At 40.3% G+C, this 27,454-nt stretch overlaps 1 protein-coding gene and 1 long non-coding RNA gene across 2 annotated transcripts in view; both read left to right on the top strand.

Moving 5' to 3' along the window:
* LOC146642787 (NACHT, LRR and PYD domains-containing protein 3-like) overlaps positions 1–27,454 on the top strand; it is a 204,838-nt gene that overhangs the window by 39,840 nt on the left and 137,544 nt on the right. The gene's annotated exons all lie outside the window — the stretch shown is intronic.
* On the top strand, positions 16,921–21,003 carry LOC146642790 (uncharacterized). Its single transcript, XR_014909709.1, has 2 exons — positions 16,921–17,024; positions 20,604–21,003. It is a non-coding gene; the product is annotated as an uncharacterized LOC146642790 (long non-coding RNA).

The following is a 27,454-nucleotide window of genomic DNA, read 5'->3' on the forward strand; positions in this document are numbered from 1 at the left end:
TTGTTTGTTTTGTTTTTGCTTTGTTTTATTATTTGCTTCGAGCCCTGTGTACAGGAGCTGCATGCAAAAAGATCTTTTGTTAAAAGGGTTGGCGTAATAAGCAAATGCTTCAGCCAATACCTTTTGATTAGCCTTGTCTCATGCTTTCTTTGTGGTAGATCTTTGTTCTGTCTTCACTGAGATATTTGAATGCTAATCAATAAAAATCAATCAAATCAAATCAAACCAATAACAGCCTGTGTTTTTCAGCTCTTTAGGAGTCAGAAATGAGAAAGACACAGACTGCTAACCTCTCCCTGCAGGAAATAAGCTCCGCCTCTTCCTGTCCTGTATATGAGTGATTCTGACATGAGACACAATGAGTTTCCTGTTTATTGTGACTTAAAGCGAGCAGCAAAGCCACTAAACTGTGTGTTTCCAGCTGAAGCTGCTTTTTGTGTTGCTCCCACAATCCTGTCTGAAACAGTCAGTGAGGAAAACTCAATGTGACTTCAGAGTGTCAGAGGTAAGCGACTCATGTTGTAACTGACGTCAGACGCCGGAGATTTTGGCGGAAAATTAAAGTGAACGGTAGTTTAGAATTGAACAAATTCCTTTAAGCTTCAGTATTACCAAATACACTTATCAATAGTCTTCTAACTAACAACATTTGTCTAAATCATCTCCAACACCCTGGAGAACAACGGGGAGAGTTTAGAGGCTCTCCAAGATTACATTGATCAGTGCTTCCAGGATCTTGTGATGAAGAAGGCTCAGAGTGCAAAAACTTCATCAAAACCCACCTGAAGCTGCTGGAGGACACGGTGAAGAACATCGCCTTTGATAGAGTGCATCGCATCGGCCCCATGCGGGCTGCGACCGGGAGACCACGTCCTACTGTGGCCAAGTTCGGCCACTTCAAACAAAAGGAACAGGTGAAAAGTCTCCGTGTCCATCGGTGTTTCTCCACGTCTCTCTTCCTTCTTCGTGTCATCTCTGTGTTTCCCTGCTGCCCTCATGTTTTCTGCTTTGTCTGTTAGTTCTTCCCAGTTTAGGTTGATGTTCGCTTCTTCCCTCACCTTTGTTATTTTCACTGTAAATAAATCTCCACTCGCATCTCCACCGCCGTCTGCATCTTGGTCCTCATTCACTCCACCACACGACTGCTGCCCCAGCCGTGACAACTTTTGATGTTTCCTCTACATTTACCTTTAAAAATTATTTACTTTGCCTTGTTTGGTATCATTTGGTATCAGATGGCCGACTTCTAAATGGTCATCATGGTCACCACCGAACTTGAGGAGTTTGCCCCCTCACATATACTAATGTGCCACAAACAGGACTTTAACATCACCAACCATTCCTATGTTATTACGGTGTATCCATATAACTGGCCCACCCTGTACAGTTATGCTTTCATTTTGACATACTGTATTAACACAATTCAGGGAGGATTCTAGGATCAGAGCTTCGGGGGGCTGAGCACCCAGAGAGCTGCCCAGCCAGCCAAGATACACTTTACTCGTCACAATGAGACTTCTTCCCCGTCTCTGTCGGTCCCTGCATCCTCCCTGTCCTCATCGTCTGTTGTCTTCGCCTCCTTTATCAGTCATCATAATTTTACCATCTCTGTGCAAGTCTGCAAATTTCTTTATTAAATCAAAAGATTATTAAATCCATCAAGTCTCTCTGTGCCTGGATCCTCGTCACAAAACATGACATCACTGTTTTGTACTTTTTAACAATTTAATCCCACATTTGTGAAAGAAAAGCAAAACACTTTTTTGAAAAGTCTGTAACAAAACCATCAATTCTGATCAAGGTTATTTAAATGCTGCCAAAGAAGAATGGATTGGAATAAAAAAAATACATATCCTAACCTTAATTACTGGAGGAGAATAATGAATGATGCTCATAGTGAGTAAGAAGTAAACTGAGTGCATATTTTGGACAGAGATTCACTTTTAATGTGTTTGTATAATATAATACAGATACATAAAAACACTCCTGAAACAGAATAAATTATTACAAATAAATTATTACAAAATATTAAAAAATATTATGGATACTTTTGTTGTTAAAATGTTACCTCTCAACCAAGTTCTGCCTTTTATATTTTTAGTAGTGTGTCACACAAACAGGAAATATTGTCAAAAAAAAGTAAGTAAGTGCTGAAGCACCCCAAAAATGAACCAAAGCACCCCAAAAATGAACCAAAGCACCCCAAAAATGAACCAAAGCACCCCAAAAATGGGCTAAAATCGCCCCTGTTAACAAATAATAGCCCAACAGTCACTTTTATGCTTACTGTAGCTGTTAGCTAAAAACACTAATTTAGCCTAGTTTGCCCTGAATTCAGCTTTGACAGACATGATCGACTGTTTCCAGTAGAATTCCTCGTTGTCATCTTGTTCCCTCTCAGAGCCCCGTATGCTTGCAGAGACCCCTACAGTAGGGAAATGTGCCAAAGAACGTCCAAAACATTGCATTTTAGGTTTATTTATGCCTTACACACAATCCCAACTCTTTAGCTAACTTAACAACTTTGGCTAAAGTCTATAGTTAGTCTTACTCGTTTGTACAACATTTCTGGATCGCCACTGTTTGAAATGATATGACATATGACTCTCACTGAAACAGCAAACTTTGTAGAAAACACAACACTTCTGATTCTCTATCTAGCTGTTTGGTCACAGCTGTAGATTACATTATAAGTGGTTGTTCACTCTTGTCAATAATTACATTTCTAAATTCTATTTGTGCAGTTACATGTAAACAAAGTCCAATATTGTATCTAAATGATTGTGTTATGGTGGGACAGTTTCCAATTTTGTTGTATTATTGTACTAGGTATGACTGTGCAAGAGTTATCTTATCTTCCTTGCTTGCACCACACTCTTTGCAGAAATGGTGCACAGCAGCACTGCATCATGTTATTGTGTTGTATAATATACCAGAACTAATACAAAGCAACATCCATGTACACTATAGGTCCATGCCAATGTGCCCAAATGGGACCTCCATAAATGGTAAGGGGCGCAAAGGCACTTTAAGACCAGTGGGCACACCATCGGTGCACATCCGCTCGGATGCTTTTTTCTATTCATTTATTTCCCTGTTTATTTATCGATGCACAAAAGCAATTATCTCAGAGACACCATCCTCTTAACAGAGACTCAAATCAGGAACCTGCAGATTATTAGTCAGCAGCTTTAACTTCCTGTCTTTGTCTCACTAAACCTTCCACGTGGAAACTTGAGCTGCCCACTCAAGCACAGTAGGCTTTAACTGGCTCTGCTCAAGTCACTTCAGTATCTGAGAAACTGTCTCGATGCATGCCAAAGAACACTTTGACAATACGCTTGTGTTGAGTCAAATCCACCACAAGCATATTCTATGGCAGTTTAATTCCACTCCACATAAAAATAGTCACGTATTATTTCCCCCCACCACACTTCCTGCCAGTAGCTGGTGCCCCCACCCACAGTGCATTAGTGGTTCTCTGTGTTTAGTGGCTCACTCTGGGCGGCTGCTCGGTGGGGCCCGGCCCCCTGGCTCTGTTGGGCCTGTGCTGCGGGTGGGGTGCCCTCAGGTCTCGGCCCTCTGGGCCCATTTACTGCTCAGTAACATTTAATATCTATTATTTACTACTACTTACTAGCCTACTTACTGCATATTATTGGTTGTTGCTGTGGGTTCCCCACTGTGTTGGTTTTTCCTTGTGTTTTTCAGCAGATGATGAAATAGATTTTCAGTATTTTTTCTCTCTTCCTCTCCATCTATTTCTCTTCTTCTCTATTTTTCCCTCTTCTTCTGTTAACTTTCTCCCCAGCTTATCTTTTTTCTTCTTTCCTGACCCCCGTTCTGATTCTAATGACTCAAAATAAAGTAAAATCATCATCAAATATGACTATCAAGTGGACCAGTATAGCAAAAACCATAATGGTGGCAGAGGCCCCAGAGCCAAGTGGCAGGATTTTCAACGTTAAAACCAGATAAAAAACAGAAATTAAATGGTGTTAAAAGCCATGAATTAAGGCAATTCATTCACAACATCATTACAAGTTTTACTGGACGTTAATATTTTTCTCTTTTTTCAGTGCAAAACAAACTAACAGTACACATGATGCTGGCAAGTTAAAATGTCAGTGTCTTTTATAGATAGCATGTCTAGCATCATAGTTTTATAGATCACGTAGTCAGGATAAAAACTCCATCTCTGATTATTATTGTACATGACTGTGACATGCAGTGGCCTCAGCATCATGATGAAGGCGACCGGAGGAGATAGTTTGGTAGACATCGATGTTTTGCCGATGAAGGCTCATGTAGCGGTCCTCTTTGTCCTAAACAACAATTTACACTGTCATTTACATTTAATTAAAGTGCAGCTTAAAACACAGACATAATGCACTGCAGCCTCGGCACAATTAAGTGTAAAACAGAACTATGGAAAACTCACAAACATCTGGCGAGTTTCAGATCCTGTTAAGTTAGTTAGACCTGATCTGTTTTCTCTGTTAGGATAAAAACATCAGAGGTCATGGGGTGAAAAATACCTCAAAAACAAGACTAGCTATGTCTACAACTAATGTGTGGTGTTTGAAAAGAACCTATGAGATACTTTGAACACCACAGTGGCTGCTGTATGCAGTAATGTGCTCAAGTGATTTCAAAGGGTCATTTCATGAGTTTAAGTGCGTCAGTAAAAGTTTTCACCTGCGAGGATTTCTCCTCAGGTTGTAACCACAGGTTATCACAGCCACACTGATGAGTGAAGCAGCAGCAGAAATGATGGGATCTGTAGCCATGAACTTCATGCCAGAAGAATCTCCATCGTCTGTTGAATGTTGCCACACACACACAAAAAAACTTCATTTTGAAAACATGAAAAGTCACGAAATTTGCATTAACCTGTTATATTAAAGCGGAAAACATGTTTATCTTTTCATTACATTAGAGTTTCAATTGCATCATTCAAACACTTCACTGATGAAATAACACCAAAGTTGTGATTGGAGCAGTTTTATAATGAAATTTTAAACAAATTAGCCAGAAGAAGAGCTTAAAAACATTCCAGATGTTCATCTCCTGACTGAAACCTTTCATTAATCCGCTGCAGGCGGGAATGACGACCTCAAACCATGTATGACAGAAAAGAAAGTGTTAACGCAGTTCCAAACATCCACCTTGAATCTGCGGTGTGGGTATAAATAGAAAATGTTTTTACCTCTCACAGTCACACTGAGATGGAGAACATACAATCCACCACGAAATCCACACTCACAGGTGTAGTTCCCACTGTCTTCAGATGTTAAGTTGAGCAGGTGGAGAAACACAGTCTCATTTTCTTTGATCAGTGTGAACCTGGAGTCACAGCCATGAATAAAGCCTCGGTCGTAACGATAGAGCAGACGACGCTGTTCTCCTCGGCTCCTCTCTGTGCTGATCTCACACAGTATCATCACAGTAATATTCAGAGTTGTTTTGCTGCATATTTGAGTGGAATCGGGTTTCTTTCCAATTGTCTTCACAAGAGTCTCTATAAATTGTTCCAGTTAAAATGAAACAAAATCGGGATTATAGTTTCTATATATTTGTTGTTGTGGGAAAATCAATCACATATATTATTTCACTAACCTAACTAAAGCTTTCTTCTTAAACACCTGGCTTTACAGCTTTTCTTTTTTAATTATATATATTTACCTTCACTGCTAAAAACCACAAGCAGAAGCAGGAGAAAGCAGAGTTTCCGTGCAGTCATGCTGGTGAGGAAGTAACTGTGGCTGACAGTGTGAGGTAGACTATAGTGAAAGCAGGAAGACTTGCACCCTCCTTATTTCACCTCTTGTGTCTACACTGAAACTTTTACTATGTCTAAAATAGAAGTGCATAAAAGTGGAAGGACAGTAGAAGGTAAACCACCAACATTGTTTAAGCCAGACTGATCTCTCTGTTTATCTGGATGGACATTGTGTTCAAATTATGATGAGATGTTTGTTCAAAAACAAAACTAGTCTGATACAAAGAGTCATGTTTGCCACAGTTTATTGTGTTTGTATTGTATTAAATCTGAGAGCCTGAGTTGGAGTATTATGACTGAATGGTCTCCATTACTGGGAAACAACTATCCAGTGTGAAAAGATGGACGTTTATTATAATATATGAATATTATTATATTAGTATGTCACCTAAAGTTTTATATACTTTAAAATGTTTCATAGAGCTTTATTATCCACTCCCACAGTTCCTGTGCTTCTTGCTGAGCGTGTCTTGTTGTCGTGTTGATGGTTCACTGAGATGATAGTCTGGTAGGAATCACTCGATGGCTGCTGAAGGTTTGTATAGGGCTGATCTGGCTCATCGTCATCCTTTAGAAAAGTGAAATATTTTAGGTATTAATCAAGTTCAACCCGGTCTACCCACACACTCTATTGATCTTTAAATCTCTCCATCTGTTGCCTGGATTATTTAATGTTTCTGCTCATTTCTGTAAGAGCTTCTTCACAAAATAAAGGACACTGAAGTTGGCACTAATAGTATTATAACACTAATCTGTAATTATCTATATAAGTAACATCCTAAAACATAAATGTACATGTTTTATGTTTACTGGCAAACTTTTAACTAGCTGCTGCAGATCGTAGCAATAAATTGCTCACCAAACCGTTGGGATTTTCAGGTACAGACACTCCAGATGTTCCTGACCTTAAGCAGCCACGTTGATAAGAGAGGATGTCAGCATTAGTGTAACACTATTCACATTCAAACAGAGAAAAATCAAGTAAGAACATCTACATTTATATTATCTTCTCTCTTAATAATGATAATTATTTTTGGAAGGATAAAAAGTGTTCATTCTAGACATGATGTTTAACATACACCGAATTCTCATTTATTGAAATGTGATGTTTCCTTTTACTTTCTCTACATCTATATCATCTTTGAGTTACTACAGCAAAAATAGTCTCACCCATTACTTTTCCTCCAGTAGATAAATCCCACGATAACTCCAGTTATAAAGATGATCACAACACCGGGCAGATAAACGGAAAAAGATTTGTCTGCTGAAGTGTGGGCCTCGTTTGTGTCTAAATCATTGAAAAGATGCATTTGTCAGTAAAATCATTTACTTTCATTTCCTGGAAATCAAAACACAAATCAAACACAGTTTACGTCTACTGAAACTCTGAGTGAAGTAATGAAACCCCAGTTTTATAACCACAGAGCTTTAAATATTGTCACTGTGCTCTTTTCTTTTGTCTTCTTCTTCTTCTTTTGCATCTTTTCTGAATATTACTATGAACTGAAATTGGTCCAACTGCTTATATACATTCACTGGCCACTTTATGAGGTATACTTGTTCAGGGTGTAACACAAATATTTCAGTGTTCATTTCATTTGTCAATCACATGTCAGCTTCATCTTCCTGGTTAAATAAAGGTTAATAAAATAATAAAATGTCAGCAAATCAATGCTCAAACAGAGCAACATGGCACATGTTACTGGTCCCAGTGCTTCACAAACTGCTGATCTGCTGGGATTTTCCCACACAATCATCTCTGTTCACAGACAATGGTCTGAAAAATAGAAAATATCCAGTGAGCTGTGATTCTCTGGGTAAAAATGCTGTTTACACATCAAACCTTGAGGCAGAGCGGACCACACTGGATATCACTGCTGTCCTCTAACAACAGCAAGCTGAGGCTACAGTTTGCAAGTCTGGACAACAGAAGACTAAAAAAACGATGCCTTGCCCGATGAGTTGATTTCTAACAGTTCAGACTGCTGGTGGTGTAATGCTCTGTGAAGGATTTTCTTTGCAAACTTTGGACCCTGTAGTAACCACTGAGCATCATTTAAACACCACAGCCTGCCTGAAGGTTGTTGCTGACCACATTCATGTCTTTATGCCCAAAAAATACCCATCGTCTGATGGCTGCTTCCAGCAGGATACCACACCATGTCACAGCGCTCAAATCATGTACGGCCTGCGCAGTCACCAGATCTCAATCCAGCAGAGCACCTTTGGGATGTGGTGGAACGGAAAGTTTGCTTCAAGTAAGAGCAGCTGACGAATCTGCAGCAACTGTGTGATGATGTAATTTCAATATGTCTTGAGAATCTTTGAGGAATGTTTTTAGCGCCTTGTTGTGCCACAAAAAATGAAGACATGTTTGATGGCTGAAGGTGGTCCAACTCGGTTCAAAGATGTACCTGATAAATGAGTCAGTGAGAGTATTTAAACTGCTGTAAGTGAAAATAAGAAGAAAAGAAATGAACAAATTACAAGAATAAAAAACACATAAGCAGGTCAATACAATGCTAACACAGTGCTGAATAACTGTGTCAGATAAAGAAACCAAAATGCATTTACCTTCCACAGTGACACTGATATGGACAATATATGTCCCTTCAGTGTTTGTACACTCACAGGTGAAGTTCCCACTATCAGCTGGTGTTAAACTGGTCAGCTCCAGAAAGGCAGTCTGATTTTCTTTTGTTATTGAGAACCTGGGGTCACATTCCTGAGTAACGTTCTCTCCGTGTCGATACAGCAGATGACACTCTCCTCCTGTGTCCCTCTGTCTTTTGATCTTACAGATAATCAAAACAATAGTAGTCTGACTTTCCTTGTTGCAAATCCGAGTGACATCGTGTTCTCTCCTGACTGTCTTCACAACAGTCTCTGTAAACAGGGACAGCAAAATACGGTAAATACAAGTTTCAGCCTGTGTCAGAGAGGACTTTAGTTTCTATATTTTGTGAATGTTAAACCATCTTTTTAATCCCATAATAATGTGTTTAGTTTAAACTAAAAGCAAGGAGGTTATAAATTTAAAAATATTAATAATGCATAATGAAAATAGTTTCCTTGTATTACCTTCAGCATCATGGGACACAGCTAGTGGTAACAGCAAAATCAAGCAAAGTTTTGATACGTCCATGCTTGTTAACATGTCTGTGAGCCACCGACAGTGAAGAGGAAGATGTGCGGAAAGAAACAAGCTGAAGCTTTCCTGGCTAAGCAGACGTCAGACTGTTGCCCTTCACGGGGCAAGTGTGAAATGATGTAAAAAGGAAGTGTACTGACAGGACTTTCATATTAAAAGGCTGTAAAGTTGAAACACTGTGCGAGCTCCCACACAAAAAGAAAACAAGCAAATTTTTCTTTATCACAGAGGAATTATTACACTGCTAACTGTCATGTTCGCTGAAACTGAAGGATGGATAATATTGTAAAAGTAACAACAAAACTACCATTTATCATAACATTATAAGCATTTTAAACTAAAATAGCGTGTGTTATGGTTCAAAATATTGGGGATGGAGACAAGAGGAAAAACCACAATAACAACACTGGTCCGGTCGGGTTGAGTCAAACGATGATTTTAATGATCACACGCGTGGGAGATGGACACTGATGCAGACAGCCTCAGATCTCAAAATGGTGGAGCATTGCTCAAACTCTTATAGCCTCTGGTGCCTCCACCTTATCATAAAAAGCCTAAACATTCACATGCTTTCTCTCACACAGCGCCTAAGCTACGACCTTGGCTCCCCGTCTATCTGCTCCTGCTGAGATGGGGCAGAAAACTCCAGCATATTCTGTTCTCTTCTAATCAGACAAATAAGACAATAACTTTCTGCGAACAGTATTTCTTATAACTCAGCAGTATAATGCATCATAAAACAATATCATTCATTCACAACAAGTCAGCAGTTTAATGTAATGCAAATCAGTTTAACTAATGCAATAGTTATCAGCTTCTTCTAATTCAGGAGAATAATGCCAACTAAAACTACATAATAATTCACCATCTTTAATTAGGGGTCTAACATGGCATAAAATAATATTATAATCTAATACGTGTTACGTCATCAAACCGCTTCATCCAATCACTCAGATACTTACAAAGTTTTGACTGCATTACCTTTAAAATTTGTACGAAGATGAGCATAAAATGAATAAAACTGACATGCTTGCATTTGTTGTGTAGTGCAACAGGTGTATGTGGCTGAGGGATTCCCATGATGCAATGCGTATTTCTTCTTCAGTCACCTTTCCTACTCACTGTGTGTTAATGCAGCTCTCTGCATTGAATCATATCTGTTATTAACCTCTGTCTCTCTTCCACAGCGTGTCTTTATCCTGTCTTCCTTCTCTCATCCCAACCAGTCGCAGCAGATGGCCCCGCCCCTCCCTGAGTCTGGTTCTGCTGGAGGTTTCTTCCTGTTAAAAGGGGGATTTTCCTTCCCACTGTCTCCAGACTGCTCACTCATAGGGAGTCATATGATTGTTGGGCTTTTTCTCTGTATGTATTATTGTAGGGTCTGCCTTACAATATAAAGCGCCTTGAGGCGACTTTATATTGTTGTGATTTGTCGCTGTGCAAATAAAATTGAATTGAAAATTGAATTGTGAAGGCCACACCAGAAGCCACACAATTGGGAAGTCAGTAACGTCAGACACCAGCATCTTTATTTTAATTTTAATGCACATTTCCACAAACATAAATAACGACACATGTCCCATAAACTATTTCTGGTTAATGTTTTACTGGTGCTGGAGGTCTGTTGGACTGCTGAGGGTAACTGGAGAGAAAATGATGTGTTTTTTTCATTGGGCGTTAAGGCGTCTGGGAAGGGATCTCAGACCATTTACATCCTGGGCCATCTGACCTCAGGAAATCACATGATAAGGTGGGGCCAGGTTTCACAATGAGCTCACCCGAAACCCTGGCTGATTAGGACCCACACCCGCTTTCACACCTTGGCTCATGTGATTAGGTAGAGGATCATCAGGGGGTCCTTTGTCCCTCTTTGGGGGGAAACTCCCACTGGTTTTAAGTCTGGGACTCCCCACCATTGACCCTTAGAACTGAAGAAGCTTCTCGGATGAGAGGTGAAACGTCTTCAAGCAACTCAAGAAGTCCAGACGCTTTTCTTTCCAAGCTCCTTAGACTACGATGACCTGGATGACTGAGAACCTTCACAGACTTAAGTATTAAATTAATAGTTGGTTTTCATTCTTTGTTTTTAGATTTTTTTTTCTATTCGTATCCTCTCGTGTATTTAACTGGCCAGTTCAGTCCAATTTACTTTGGGAAATATTTAATCTGAGGTAGGGTTGCACCGATACCGGTATCTGGTATCGGCCTCGATACCACATTTTCTAAAGTACTCGTTAAAAGTTCCCCGATACCGAGGACTGATACCACGGTCTGAGACCTGTCTATGTTTGAGCGGCATGTAAGGGGTTAATCACAGGCGCCGAGTGCCCGCCCCACAGGCCCCGGCTGCATCTCAGAGCTGGGAGAAAGCGAGGCGAGACAAGTCAGCCGTGTGGAACTATTTCAAAGTGAACGAAGACACGAAAACAAAGGCGGACTGCAAATTATGCTCATCGAAATTGTCCAGAGGAGGCTCAAAAGGTAGCGCATTTAACACAAGTAATTTAATCAAGCACCTAAAATCCCAACACGACAACGAGTACAAAGAGTTTGCCCACGCTTATTTACCCACGCTTATTAGCACAGAGGAGCATAGCTGATGCTAAAGCAGTGGGACGGAAAATAGTTGGGCATTTTAAACATTCCGACTTAGCCTACTCCCGCCTCGAGGACATTCAGGGACAGCTCAACCAGCCAATAAAGAGACTGCAGCAGGACGTACAGACACGCTGGAAGAGCACGTATTACGTGACATCAGTCCTATTTTTCCACATATTAATACATTTATGAATTTTGTGCAGGTATAAAGATCGCTTCTTCTCCAACAACACTGCTCCAGAGGCCAAGCTGCACCTGAAGCAGGAGCTTCTAGAGGTGAGGCAGAGGGGAGTCGGGCAGAAGCTGCAGAACCTCCTGCTAAACTGTTCCTCAAGGCCCAGGCTGCCGCTGGCAGCAGGTGCTGCCATTGAGCTCGACACATACCTCGGAGAGGCCCCAAGCCCTCGTGAAGACAGTCCTCTGAAGTACTGGGGTGTCAACAAAATCAGGTTCCCCACTTTGGCTAAAATAGCCTGTAAATAGCTCTCAGCCCCATGTAGCAGTGTGGACAGTGAAAGGCTTTTTAGCTCAGTGTCACACATTATAGATGAAAACAGAAACAGTCTGACTGCTGATGATGCAGAAAAGCTACTTTTCTTAAAAAACCCTGCCACTCACTGTTTCTCTCCATTTAGTGAGTCATCTTAGACTTGATGTTAATACCTACCTCAGTTGCACTGACTGCCACAGTTCTATGTCAGTGGATGTTGTTAGTTTATTCACATATTGTGCACTAAATGGCAAAGATGTTTATTAATGCCCCTTGTGTTGTCCAAAGCGGCAGAGTTTAAAATAAACTGAAAAATACTTGAGTTGCACTGTCACTGTTTACATTTTTTTATAATTATTTATTCTGTAATATGTTGCATACAACATGCTTTTCATTTTAAATAAATGTTCTTAATTCCAAACCAGTCCCTTGTTTGTTTGTTGTTAAATTATAGGACTAAAGCTGTTACCTGTAAATTTAAATCACGTTTTTATTAAGTACTCGGTATCGGCGAGTACTGAAATGCAAGTACTCGTACTCGTTTCCAAAAAAGTGGTATCGGTGCATCCCTTATCTGAGGTAAACATTTTGCTTTTCATTTGACCCCTGACCTGTCTGCTGTAATGCAGGAGGCAGGTTTATGACCTATACTGCAGCCAGACGCCACAGGAAGCCTTCCTCCATGTTTTCTTTACAGTAATTGATTCAGCCAGTTTAAGTCTCCTTTGTTTTTGTGCATTAGATCACTGTGTGGGTTGTGTTGAGTGGTTATGTATTTGTAAGTAGCCATTATGACTTGACTAGTGGTGTTTATCTCTTTTAAGGGTCTAGTATCATCAGTTAATTAGTTTTTACACTTTGCAGGCACTTTGCTGTAAATACAACAACACTGCTGAAAACTCTAATTTAAATAATTACTACTGATGCACCTATCAAATAAACTAACATTTGCATAAGTGTTGAAATGCTGGACTCTTCCTCTCCTAAATCTGTGGCAGAGAAAAAATGTTGCAGGAGTGTTTTTTTTACATGATATGTAAGAAAAATAAGAAAAAGAAAGAAACCCTGTGATTTTAATGTGAATGCATTACTGACATCTTATGCAAACACACATTGTGCACACCACTTTATCCCCTATTACAACTGCAGCTTTTATTAGTGCATGTTCACGGGACTTCTGATTCTATAGGGTCTTGACAAAAGTCTCTGCAATCAATTGATTACAATCAAGTGATTCAATTGAAACATGGAAATCAGCATTTCACCATTTTATACTATACATACATGTTTTGCTTTCAAGACTGGACAGGAGTGGCATGTGGGCGGCATTGTAGAGTGTGTTGACAGGAGGAAAACTTACACGCTCAGTAAATCACCCCCGTCACTACCTAAACCTCAAAGTCTCTAAACAGGAAGTGCATCTGCATGAAAGCTTCTGTTTTATATGCAGACAGATGACCTTTTGATGTAAAACCTTTCTCTGTATCTAGAGAAACACTTTAACTATATATTCAACTATATAGTTTAACATTTGGTCCGTAACTATCATTTAAAAACAATAAAAAGGTTTAAAAGAATATACATAGGCGGCTATAAAGACTGCAGGTCAAACATCGTGCAGATACAGAAGGACCTCCTGGGGTCCAAAATGTCGCACTATTACAGAGCAATGCTTACAATAGTCTTGCATGGTTAGCCAGTTAGACAGATGCAAATGTTAAAGTGCTAAAACAGACATGTAAATAAAATACAACATCATGTTAGCAGCTTATTGGTATTAATGTCTCTTAAAGCTCTCCATGACCTAGCTGCATCTTAACTCTCTGAGCTGCCACAGTCTTATAAACCCACCCGCTGTCTCAGGTCAGCTGATCAGCTGTTCCTGAATGTTCCCAGGACTGAGCGTAAACTTAGAGGACATCGTGCTTTTGCTGCAGCATCTCTGAAACTGTGACACGATCTGCCTTTAGAGATTAGACAGGCTTCTTCTCTGCCTGTTCTTAAATCACTCCTGAAAACTCATCTCTTCACCCTGACCTTTGACACCTTGTAAGATGTTGGTTTTTAGTTTGAGTTTTTTAGTTTATTTTTGCTGTTTTATCTTGTTTTGAAATATAGGGCTGTTTACATTTTTTATGTATTATGTGTTTTATTTTTTTACTGTTATGTTTTATTCTATTGTTCTTAACTCATTTACTGTACAGCACTTTGGTTTTGTCCTGGGTTTTTTAAAGTGCTTTCTCAATAAAGATGGATTGGATTGGACTGGAAGATAAACACTTTAGTTTGCAGTACTGTGGTGAGTTCACAGTAAAGCACTGTGTTGGACTGGCGCACAGTGATTGTGGCGTTCATGGTCAGTGTTGTGATATTTTGATACCATGGTAGCATTTACAGGATATTGCTTTGTAGTGAAAACTGTTACTCAATAAGGCCCATTTACTAGTTGTTTTTCTCTTTCTCTCTGACCCAAGAATTGATGTGTAAGACTCACAGGCTGGTACCCCAAGGTCGAAAATACCACAGAGACGAGACCACTTCCTTACTCCCATCCTCCCTTCTTTATCTCTTAGAAAAAGGCTCGTTAAAGGCCAGGTGGTTTGTTTCAGAATTCACTAATGAAAGAACTCTGTATTCTATGTCTAGGAGTGTATTTTGCTGGGATGATCATAAATTGTAGCTGAACTGATAAACTACACAAAGGATACTTCTTTGCTCACAAGGCAGGAAGACGTTTCCTTATTTGGTCTGTACCGGTTTGAACTGAGAACTTGCTGACACACGAACCTTTTTTTCCTCTATATAAGCTGTTTTGTACTGAATAAACCTTTGAGTTGATTTTGGAAGAGCAACCTGAAGCAGTCTGTGTTTCCTTGTTCTCCCAAGCTACTCCCGGCGCTGTAACTAACCCAGCTGAACGGCATACTTGAGTGTTACTTTGAATAATTAGGAATCTAATAAAGAAAGGACAGAACTCTGCTTATCGGTGCTCGTGCCTTGGAGGGAAACCGGGACGGAGATTTTCTCTTCAATTTGGTGTCAAGAAGTGGGATTGGCTGACAGAAGGTAAATATGCGTCTTTCATATTTATATAAAGACCGTATTATACCTTGTTAAGGTTCAAAATTGAGGAAGGAGAGTACAAACCACTCTTGGTCCAGAAGGTCTTGGTCAAACAATGATTTTAATGAACACACGTGTGGGAAGACACTCTGTACGCAGACAGCCAGTAGTCCTCGACTTAATCAAAGCATGAACAGATATTTTATAGCATCAGGGTTTGATTTACTGACGCCCCTTCATGCGTCACAGATACATTTTATACATAGATCAGATCAACACCACAATGACTTTTCACCTAGAAGATCATCTTCTATTTTCATGGCTGGTACTTTCCGTTATCTTAAAGTGAATTGTTCCTCTTTCTTGTCGAGACATAACTAATCTCTCCTCTAAATAAATCTAACTAATGTGTGTGTATGTGTTGACCTCACATGCTCTTTGTGTCACCTCTTAACTGTCTGTGTCTCGTCCTCAAATGCTCTTTCTCAATTCACCTGTTGCACTTCTGACCTTTCACTAGACCAGAAGCTCACTGAGACTATGTGTATGTCTTCTACTAAATAAATGTTTTAACCAAGAACCTCTACTTAAAAGCTTAATATAAAATGATCTGATATATAAGTGTTTTGTAAGCATGTATTGCAATTCCTTCTATGGCTCCAAGTCACTTGCACAATAGATTGTCCGAACATCGCGCCGAACAAAGCTTCCGACCCCCAATTAATTGACCGAGCTCCAACTCTTTAATAAGCACAGATATGCATTGTGTATAAAATAGTCATAACTGCTTAAGGCCTTCTTAAAGCTATCTGTTCCTCTGTTACAGCAATGATCATTTTGAATAACCTAGTAATTCAAATGCCCTTGTCTGGCCTGCTCCTCAAAATAACTTTCTGCTTTCACTTCTGCATACAACTTCCTGTCAGCCTGCAACTCAGTCTTTCTGAAAGAGACACTGTTCAACCCCTGAATGCAATATAAACTCCAGATTATATTATTAATGCAATGGTAATAATGATGATTATTTAACAATAGCAGTAAAATAATTTCCCTGCTCCACAACCTCTCTCAGTGATCGATCCATAAAAAAAACGGGATATGCTGACGAAGTTTCACTTAGTGATCCAGAGAGATACACTGACGACTTCCTCAGTCCCCGAATAAAGTAAATTAACCCTTGTGTGGTGTTGGTGGACCCGCTAGAGTTGTGGCTTTCCAAATTAACACTATCAAACAATTTTATGTTAAATTACTATGAATTAATGTGCTTCTCGTTTTTCTTTTATATAAAATGTTATGAATAAATCAGTTATAATCAAGTGGAAAGACACAACACATTTACACGTGAAAGAATAATTAATTGTTTAACTTTTCTTTAAAAAAAAAAAAAAAAAAAACGAAAGAAAAGAAAACTGAACACGGGTCTCACAGACCCGATTACCATACAAGGGTTAAAAGCAGTAAATTAAAAGCAGAAAGACACAGGAAGTTGCCTGTTGTTTTGCGAGAAGTTGCTCGTTAAGCGAGAGTTGCTCACCCAAACAAAAATTGCTAGCAATAAATTTAAAGTAACCTCAGCTGTGCCACAGCAAAATACTAACATAAATCCTTCAAAGCGTGTAAACCCTTCTGGAAATCACTGAACATGGTGCAGAATAATTCAAAGACCACAGACAGGTCCGATAAAAAATCGAAATTATCTGTAAAACCAAAAAAATAATAAAATAAAATATGAAGTTTCAAATAACGGCTCAGTACGCCTCCCATTTCCTGTCACGTGCAACGTGTCCGCGAATCGGTGAAGACTTCCATGATTACGTAACCAGAACATGCGGAAGTACTTACGTGACTGACTTTGTTTACAACTTAAAAACTGTAAGTTCAATGCATTCTAATCTCTTTCCGGAGCCCTATCCCGAACGATTATCGCCAGAAAACAGGTCAGTGAAACTGAAGGCCAGTGCAGATACTACCACGAAAGCTAAAAGTGTTAAGATAATGTTGAATTTTGATGTAGAAGGCTCAGAGGAAAGTGAGAAATTAATGTATGAAGGATTACCCGCTCTAGCACAGCAAGGAAGTTTCAGAGGACGGAAGGATAAGAGTAGAGATGTTTGTTTTTGCTGTGGAAAGGTAGGACACTGGTCCAGAGAATGTCGCTTTGCAGCCACCAACAGGGCACACGCGCCTCGACCACAGAACGCAGTACAAGTTCCTGCCACTAGGCGTCAGCGGAGCTCTTCCAGACAAGGTAACTGGCAACAAAGGGAAGCATGCAATAATGGCCCCACAGGTGCAAATTTAGCTCAGTTTTCCAGCAGCCGCAGACACCCAGAGCAAAAATGAATTTGTGTATTTCATTTAACATAAAGGGTGAAATGTTTGCTGACACTGATAACAGCTTATGTTTTCTCTGCCTTATGTACCATGGAGAAGGAACAGCCTCTGTGTCAGCTGGACGCCTCAGCAGAGAATGAACTCAACACCTTTTTGTCTGGTATTCCACGACACACACTGTGCCAAAGACGTGTTCAAAAACCACTGCCAGGTAATCCCATATCTGGGAGCCACACTTTTGTCTCTCTCACACTTTTCAACAACATGATAACTGCTCACACCAGTGAAGGTCAAACAGTGATTTTGTCACATAACTCAGACATAGGTTACGATAACTAAACCATGTCGACACATAGATCTACCTTATACCTTATATTGGCTTTATACCTAATCACGCACAGCTCATGAAAAACAACAAGCCAGTATATGTCAAGCAATGTCCCATTTCTGCCGAAAAAGCCTCAGCCCTAGATGTCATCATAGGAGATTTATTGACTACAGGAGTAATAAAGCCTACAGTATCTCCATATAATACTCCTGTCAATCCTGTGCCAAAGCCTAACAAACCTGGCATATGGCGTTTTACACAAGACTTAAGACAAATTAATGCAGTCATTATCCCTTTGCCACCTCTGGTTCCGGATGTCCCCAGCATATTGACATCTATTCCATCCACAGCCACACATTTTACCGTGGTGGATTTATGCTCTGCCTTTTTCTCAGTGCCTGTGCATGAAGACACACAGCCGTTATTTGCATTCACACATAGAAATAAGAAGTACACTTGGACTCGTCTGCCTCAAGGCATGATAGACAGCCCTGCTGCTTTCTCAATGGTGGTCCGTGCTACCCTGGACAGCTTCACTCCTCTGGAGGGCTGTACTGGACGATCTCCTCCTCTGTGCTCCAGTGAGGAACTATGTCAAACTGCTACACACATGCTTCTCCAGCACCTCGAACAGACTGGCCACAAAGCATCGGCAAAGAAAATGCAGTACTGTCAGACTTCTGTTCAATATTTGGGATTCACATTGTCTCACGGAAAACGTTCCATGACTGCAGACAGGGTCAAAGCTGTGACCTCTGTCCCTCGGCCCACTACACAGAAGGAAATGTTGTCCTTCCTGGGCATGGTGAACTATTGCAGACAGTGGATACCAGACTGTTCTTTTCATGACCACATTCTGCGTGACTGTTGTAAAAAGACAAGCCTCCTCGAATACTGTGGTCCACAGACATGACTGCCTCTTTCAATGCATTAAAGGGAGTGCTGACCTCCGCCACTCAAAGGTGCTGCCTGTAGTTGTTCAGGGAATGCCGGCCTGCCTGAGGGCAGTAGCAACTTGCTCTATCATGATAAGGGACTGCGAGAAGCTCACACTCTCACATGACACTATTCTACACACCAATCACCAGGTCACGACCATTCTAGCAAACATAACTACACAACACATGACCGCACAACGTCGCTCAGGTTATGAAGCTACACTGACCTCCACAGCAAACCTCACCATAAAAGCGAGCAGCACACCCAATTCGCCAGCACATTTATTGATCCTATGCTGTGTTCTTCTGACCGACAGGATGGCTTTGATGTTCATGACTGCATGACACGTATACAGGAATCCACAGCACCACGTCCAGATTTAGAGCAAACACCTATCCCAGACTCAGCCACGGTTTATGTGGACGGGTCCTGTTCAAGGCCGAATGACAACTCATTTCTTTGTAGCTATTCAGTGGTGACATTGCCTGACATCATACTAGAGGCTCACTCATTACCATTTCACTCAGCACAAAAAGCAGAGCTCATGGCTTTAATACGCGCCTGTGAGCTACATGTGGATAGACGTGTGACAATTTACACAGACAGCCGCTATGCGTTTGGCGTTGTGCATGACTTTGGCACATTGTGGAGACAAAGAGGATTTAGATCTGCTGATGGAAAACCGATTGCTAATTCTGATCTTGTGCAGAGACTTTTGCAGGCTATACAGCTGCCATCGGCCGTTGCAGTTGTAAAAAACGAAAGGACACAGTACAGCTGACACAGACGAAGCAACAGGTAATGCCTTAGCAGACGTGACAGCCAAGGCTGCAGCTGCATCACAGCTCCCACCTCCGCAGGAAGTATTATCTGTGCCCCTACAGCTGCCACTTGTTACACTCCCAGACTATTTAGACACAAATGTTGATTTAAAATTCATACAAGAGCAAGCCTCTGCATCTGATTACACCTATTGGGAGAATAATGACTGTACCTTAGATGACAGAGATGGCCTATATAAAAATCTTAAGGGTTTGATTGCCCTCCCATCTTCCCTGCTGCCAGTCCTTGTCCGACATTTTCACGGTGAGTCATGTCGGACAAAGAGGGGTAATAGGGGCAATAAAATCAAGATCAAGATTTGTAAAATCAAAATCAAGATCAAGATTTGTAAAATCAAGATTTATTTGTAAAATCAAGATTTGTAATTGAAGAAACATTGCATGCAGTAAAAAGCATATTAGCAACTTGTTTAACATGTGCACGAACTAATGTAGGAAAATCAAAAGCAAAACATCAGCATTTACCACAACCAGATTTTCCATTTCATACATTACAAATTGATTTTACACATATGCCAGCGCAAGGAAGCATCAAGTACTTACTGGTAATAGTGGATCAATTTAGTAAATGGGTAGAAGCTTATCCAACCTCAAAAGAAACTGCAGAAGTAGTCTATCAAAAGTTGAGCAATGAAATAATACCCAGATTCGGAATACCTCACCAAATTAACAGTGATAGAGGACCTTCATTTACATCAGAAGTAATTCAAAAGTGTGCCAAAACCCTAGGAATAGACTGGAAATATCATGTGCCATACCACCCTCAGAGTTCAGGAGTTGTAGAAAGAATGAATAGGACCATAAAAAATCGCCTGACTAAAGCAATGATAGAAACAGGAATGACCTGGGTCAAATTACTTCCTCAAATCCTCTGCGAGATTAGAATGACTCCATCCGCAGCAACCAAATTATCTCCATTTGAAATAATCATGGGAAGACCATTTCCAACACCATGGTCAGCCTCCAGAGGGGCACCACTATCAGAAGGTGATGTAGATATTGCATTGTCCGACTATGTCTACAATCTGGTAGAAACACTGAATAATAACTATCAGAAAGTTTGTCTCTCTCAGCCTTTCCCCTCCACAGTTCCACCAGTGGAGACAAGGAGATGCGTGTTGGTGAAGCCGCTAAAACCAAGGACACTCTGGGAGGCCGCGCGTGTTCCAGCCCCAGACTGTACTGGCAGTGACGAAGAACCAGCATCCTCACAGACGGACAACCTCAGTGGATTCATGCCAGCAGGGTTAAGACCAGCCCAATCGGACCATCTCAGGCGTCGGATCAAGCAGACGACATCTCAGGCGAGCCAGCGCCCGGAACTAGAGCAAATAAACACACACGGGTAGATGACATCTCCGGCGAGCCAGCGCCAGGATCCAATGTACATACACACACACAATCACTGATTAACACACAACGCCTGAAAGAACAACAACAAGGTACTCAAACATCCAGCAGGAACAGAAAGCCGGAAGTACCACATGATGTCTAATCTGATAAAGCCAGACTCATTTCATCCTGATAATGGAGAAAATGAAATGCCCATTGTCATCATACGACGCTTATTCTATGTCTCTCGAACCTGGGACCAGGCCAGAAGACGACTGAAGAACTGTTTTTCTTATATATTTAGGTTATCTATCATATCTATCGCATTAACCTTAGGATTTCTCTTTGCTATTTTGTATTGAAAACTGCAACCATGTTCACATTTCTGCAGGTCATATTTTGCTGACGATACCTCATGCTCTATTTTGCAAGACACCTACTTAATGCACTCCTCACGCTCCCTAAAATCAGTAAATGACAACATAGACGCCACTAATAAACCCTTTTATGCGCCTTCTAGAGCAGGAGTCAACTCCTGGTACGAAAATGCCAGAACAGCCGCTCGTGATTTAGGAAACAGTAACTGTTATGTCTGTTCAAAGGCTAATCCAGAACAGGTAATAGTAGGATACCCCATATCCGGTTTCCCCCTCACTGAGGGACTAGAGAAAATCGGCGGAGATAATGCTCTCCTTAAAGACGCTTTACAGTTGACTCTGAGCCCTCTCGACTGCCTACTTAGACACACACACACACCAACTAACCCTGAGACTCCATTAGGCGAATTATTGAAGTTATCTAATGACACCGCAGGGACCTGCGCCCCAATGAAACGCCCCAAGAATAGGTTAAAGCCCTCACTGCCCTTAGGACAGATCCCTCTCCATTTTAATACTAGTATGATATGTCTGCGCAGACTAAAGTTAACTGGCCCAGACACACACATAGATTATACAAAGGATAACTATACATTTTTCTCTGACTCCCCAGGTGCACGCTGTAATGAGACATGGCTAGCTGTCTCTGTGGCTGAAGTTGTATCATATCTGGAGGAACACACACACAGTTCAAGTTCGAGCGGAGAATCGATCATTGTTCCCCCAGAGGGTGTATTAAATGACACTGACTGGGGGGAGTTAGTTAAATCACACATGGTCACGCGCCTGACCAGAGCAATCTCTAACGGTTATTGGTTGTGCAATAATACCCTTAGATTAGCTTTACCTGTTAATTGGACCGGTACCTGTGGTCTAGTGACCGTTGATGTATGCTGTACTTTCATTCCCAATAACACCGCCCCTAACGGTCCATTCACACAAGCTATGAATAGACTTGAAGCATTGCAGATAGAACTAATTGCCGATACAGGCCACGGTCAGTGGCTAGACAAGTGGCTGCAGGACACGTTTGGAAAATGGAGGGAACTAATTGTAGCCTTTGTAACCGTTGCAGCATGTATTATTTGTTTTTGATGATTATTGTCTGTTGTGTGATACCATGTATACGCTCTCAGAATTTTTGATATTAAGCTTGCTCGAAGGACCAGTTACAGTTATGATTTGTCTTTATATTATGTTATTACATTCTGTCTTTATACTATGTTATCATTTCATGATAAAAAGGAGGGAACTGTTGTGATATTTTGATACCATGGTAGCATTTACAGGATATTGCTTTGTAGTGAAAACTGTTACTCAATAAGGCCCATTTAATAGTTGTTTTTCTCTTTCTCTCTGACCCAAGAATTGATGTGTAAGACTCACAGGCTGGTACCCCAAGGTCGAAAATACCACAGAGACGAGACCACTTCCTTACTCCCATCCTCCCCTCTTTATCTCTTAGAAAAAGGCTCGTTAAAGGCCACACAGCAAATCCATCATGTCCAAATTAACACTGTCGGATTTGATTTCAATACTATTAAAGTGTCTATATGGGTCCACACCAGAGAGTGTTAATTTAACTCTTTTTGGAGAGTTGGTACGTTAACTCTGATTTAGTGTTAAACACCAAATCTGTCTGGAGTTGATAATTTAACACTTGGTGTTAAGAGTTTATATATTAACTCTCAAAGAGTATTTTAGTTTAACTACGTAAGAGTTATCTTCTAATTCATTCTAAAAAGCGGGAATTTTACTGTTCTGAACTTCTAGAAATTTCTTTTGGAAATAAACATTTACTAAAAAGATGCAATGGTTTTTGAAAAACATTTATTCTGAACTGTGCACCACAATTTCAAAACATTTTCTGAAAGATGTAACAGTATACATGTTCTCACTTTCATTAGAATTTTGTTTATCAAAAGGTCTGACATGGTAAATGCAAATAACAGCATCTCATCACTTATTTCTTCAATACAATATGCATGTCCTTCATTCATCCCTTTGTGGAACTTCAACGCACTTCTGCTCTCCCCCATATTCCATCTTCACAAGCATATCCTGTGCGGAGATCGAATAAAAATTAGTTGACACTAATTAATGGCACAAATAATCCAGTAAACAATTGCAGCACAGTAAAAAAAAAAAAAAAAAAAAAAAAAAAAAAAAAAAAAGAATCCTCTTTGAGCCATTACTTGTGTAAAGTATTTTCCCAAAAGACAAGGACACAGGCAACAGGTAATACTGAACTAAATGTAAAACCTCAACCTTTTTCATTTTTACCTAAACCGTGTGCACAAAACTCTGGAGGGATCTATGCTAACGTAGAATCCAGTCAGGACGTCAGCTACTGCTGTTTGCTCGTGTTTTTATTTTTATGGGCGATCGTTTTCAGGCTTCAAGTAGCACCATTATACCAACATTTCACATTCTAGACATTGTTTTAGGTGTATTTGACCAAAAATTTGACTGAAAATTCACATGCAAGCTGTTTTTCAAGGCTGTGGTATTTGCCCACAAACAATACCTTTCAGCTAGCTAAAACAGAATATTATGCTATCACCGAGCAACATGGCTAATGCCTTCCACACAGCTTTGTCTCAACTCCAAAGAGCCACAGAAGTAAAAGCTCATAATAACAATTGAAACAATCTTTGAAAAAATGACTTACCAAGCATGGCAAACAACTCAAATATGTAGTGCAAAATGTTCTGAAACGGCTTCGCTTCAGCTTCGATTGGAGCCGTGCTGGGGGCGGAGTCTGTGAATTTACTCTGTTGGTGTCATAGCCCCTGTAGGAGTTCAGAGTTAAGAGGTCAGGAGTTAATGTTTCCATTGTAACTCCTCCAGATTTGACAGAGAAACACTCATTTTTAACACTCGATTTTAACTACTATCATTTTACACCTCAGAGTTACATTAAAAGAATGTGACTCTGCTTAGAGTAAAATTAACTCTACTTTTGCAAGAAGACTATTAACACCAAAACATTTAACACTTTTGAATTTGCTGTGCAGGTGGTTTGTTTCAGAATTCACTAATGAAAGAACTCTGTATTCTATGTCTAGGAGTGTATTTTGCTGGGATGATCATAAATTGTAGCTGAACTGATAAACTACACAAAGGATACTTCTTTGCTCACAAGGCAGGAAGACGTTTCCTTATTTGGTCTGTACCGGTTTGAACTGAGAACTTGCTGACACACGAACCTTTTTTTCCTCTATATAAGCTGTTTTGTACTGAATAAACCTTTGAGTTGATTTTGGAAGAGCAACCTGAAGCAGTCTGTGTTTCCTTGTTCTCCCAAGCTACTCCCGGCGCTGTAACTAACCCAGCTGAACGGCATACTTGAGTGTTACTTTGAATAATTAGGAATCTAATAAAGAAAGGACAGAACTCTGCTTATCGGTGCTCGTGCCTTGGAGGGAAACCGGGACGGAGATTTTCTCTTCAGTCAGTGTTAGGTTACCTCAAGTACAGTGGATTCATTTGCATTTGAGCTGATGATGCTTCGATTAAGTCATCAAATTTCACCTTTATATCAGCTCTATAAGCCAATTCTCAGGATACTGTTAGTGTAGGAAATGGAAAGACAACCAAGATATCTGTGAAACGTCTGCTTACATCTTGAATTCAGCTCCGGCGTATGTGGTAAGTTGTTAATGAGTGACTTTAATTTATTATTTGTTCACATGTGGCTATACACTCTACTGAGAATAAGCATACTGTCATGATATGAGTGGATCTTCAAAATAGACATCGAAATAGGTCATGGAGAAAATAAGTAGAAAAAGTAAAGATCTTCTTAGGAATAATACTGTTTGGATAATTATAACCATCATAAGCAACCGAATCATCTCAACATGTATTTGCTCAAAAATGTATTTATTACCACAAACATGTATTTAATTATCAACACAAGGAAAATCAACAGTTTCTAGAACTCCAACAGGGGCAGGACTTGGAGGTACTGGGATTTCAGGAGGCAGCAGAATGGTACACTGGTCAGTGTCATTATTATTGACCTGTGATGGTGGATGGCCTTGGAGGGAGCTGAGAGGTAACTCAGACCTCTTGTCTTCAGGACACGTAAAGCAAACATACTCCTTCTCAGCAGCTGGAGACTTGGAGACATCCCAACTCATCAGCCTCATGCGTTTGGGCATCAAATGTTCCTCTTCATCATTAACAGAAAAAGCAGTAGAATATCTGCGCTTTCTGCAGAGACCTAACTCTGCAGTGGGTGGAGGTCTCGGAGGCAGAGGAACATCGCTAGGACACATGAAAAACGTCACGTCATCATCCAGGGATGAACGATCGTTTTTCAAATCTGGATTAATGTTCTTGTCTGTTTCCTTTGCATGAAAGCTGGCATCAGCAGGTGGAGGAACTGAAGAAAATGGTACATCAGAACTCATCAGCCTCATGCGTTTGGGCATCAAATGTTCCTCTTCATCCTCCACAGAAAAAGCAGTAGAATATCTGCGCTTTCTGCAGAGACCTACCTCTGCAGTGGGTGGAGGCACTGGGATTTCAGGAGGCAGCAGAATGGTACACTGGTCAGTGTCATTATTATTGACCTGTGATGGTGGATGGCCTTGGAGGGAGCTGAGAGGTAACTCAGACCTCTTGTCTTCAGGACACATAAAGCAAACATACTCCTTCTCAGCAGCTGGAGACTTAGAGACATCCCAACTCATCAGCCTCATGCGTTTGGGCATCAAATGTTCCTCTTCATCCTCCACAGAAAAAGCAGTAGAATATCTGCGCTTTCTGCAGAGACCTAACTCTGCAGTGGGTGGAGGTCTCGGAGGCAGAGGAACATCGCTAGGACACATGAAAAATGTCACGTCATCATCCAGGGATGAACGATCGTTTTTCAAATCTGGATGAATGATCTTGTCTGTGTCCTTCGACTGAAGGCTGGCATCAGCAGGTGGTGGACTTAGGAGCTCACATGCAGGTGCGCTGATAGGTCGGAACATGAAAGCGGGAACTTCATTGTCCAGAGCACAACGGTCTGCACTGGGTGAGCGTGGGAGCTTCTCCTTTGCCTGTGGAGGAGGCAGACTTTGACTTTGTGTTGCAGAGGAACATTCAAGTCATCTGACGTTTTGCTCTGTTACATATTATTATTGTTGTTGTTGGATTTTTCTTTAAAAATTCACACGATTTAATGTTTAGAAACAGACACAGTGAAGGGTAACTTACCACAGCTCGAGCCATTTTAGGCGTCTGTCAAGGCAAAGACGCAGGATTTGGTTTCTCTGTGTAAGATTACAGGACAGTTGTCAGTTTCATTTTCAAGTCAGTTGGATAAATTCATATCAAACTTCTCAAACTGTATCATTAAAGCATTGTTTAGGTGGACAAATATGAAAGATATGAAGATAAAAACAGTAACAGCTGGCAATCAAGGGAAAACAACCTTACGAAAAAGGTCTTAATCATTATTGTTTAAAAGTAAATCTTTCAGTCCTTACTTCAGTGATTGTTTGAAGTCTCTGTGCTTGTTGTCAGTCGCAGATTTGTGTAAAATATTTGCAGTTTGTTAATAAAGTTTGCAGGAGCTCCAAAGTTTGTCTGTTCAATACCAAAGTAATGAGGAGACTGAGTGCAGGTTTGGAATCCTCAGTGACAGAAGAATGCAGCAATGTTTGAATTTGAATTTGTTATTGTTTTATTAACAACAACTACCAGGATCATACCATAGCAACACAGTGATGCCCAATCAAATGTCAGGTACAAGGGATAGCCCACATACACATCCAACAGCACAGTAAAGCAATGGGCACCAATGCCACCAGTCAGGCCTTAAAAATACCTGAGTTATATAACAGCACACTGACAGTGTCTCATCCAAAAATATAAAATGTATAAATACAGTTAATATCATTTTCATTTAAATTTTATTTAATTCTCTTCATATACGGCCAAACAGATGTCTCAAGTCGTCACTGTTACAACATAGATAAACATGAACATGAAATCCATTATTTAATTCTCTTCCATTCACTCCAGTTCAATTCAATAGCTATATAGATGGATAGACAGATACTGTATTATATACTATATTGATTCCAAATGGAGAATTAATGTGTTATATCACCAGGATAATGAATTCAAGTAGTACAATCTCCAATAAACAGACAACACAGTTCAAGTTCAAAGTGCAATATGTGCAGGATCCAGGCTTTATATTGTAAGATGCAAAA

The sequence above is a fragment of the Rhamphochromis longiceps genome, linkage group LG23 (genome assembly GCF_057381845.1).
Source record: "Rhamphochromis longiceps isolate RC_006_pf linkage group LG23, R_longiceps_female_GT1.1, whole genome shotgun sequence".
In the NCBI taxonomy this organism is placed as follows: Eukaryota; Metazoa; Chordata; class Actinopteri; order Cichliformes; family Cichlidae; genus Rhamphochromis; species Rhamphochromis longiceps.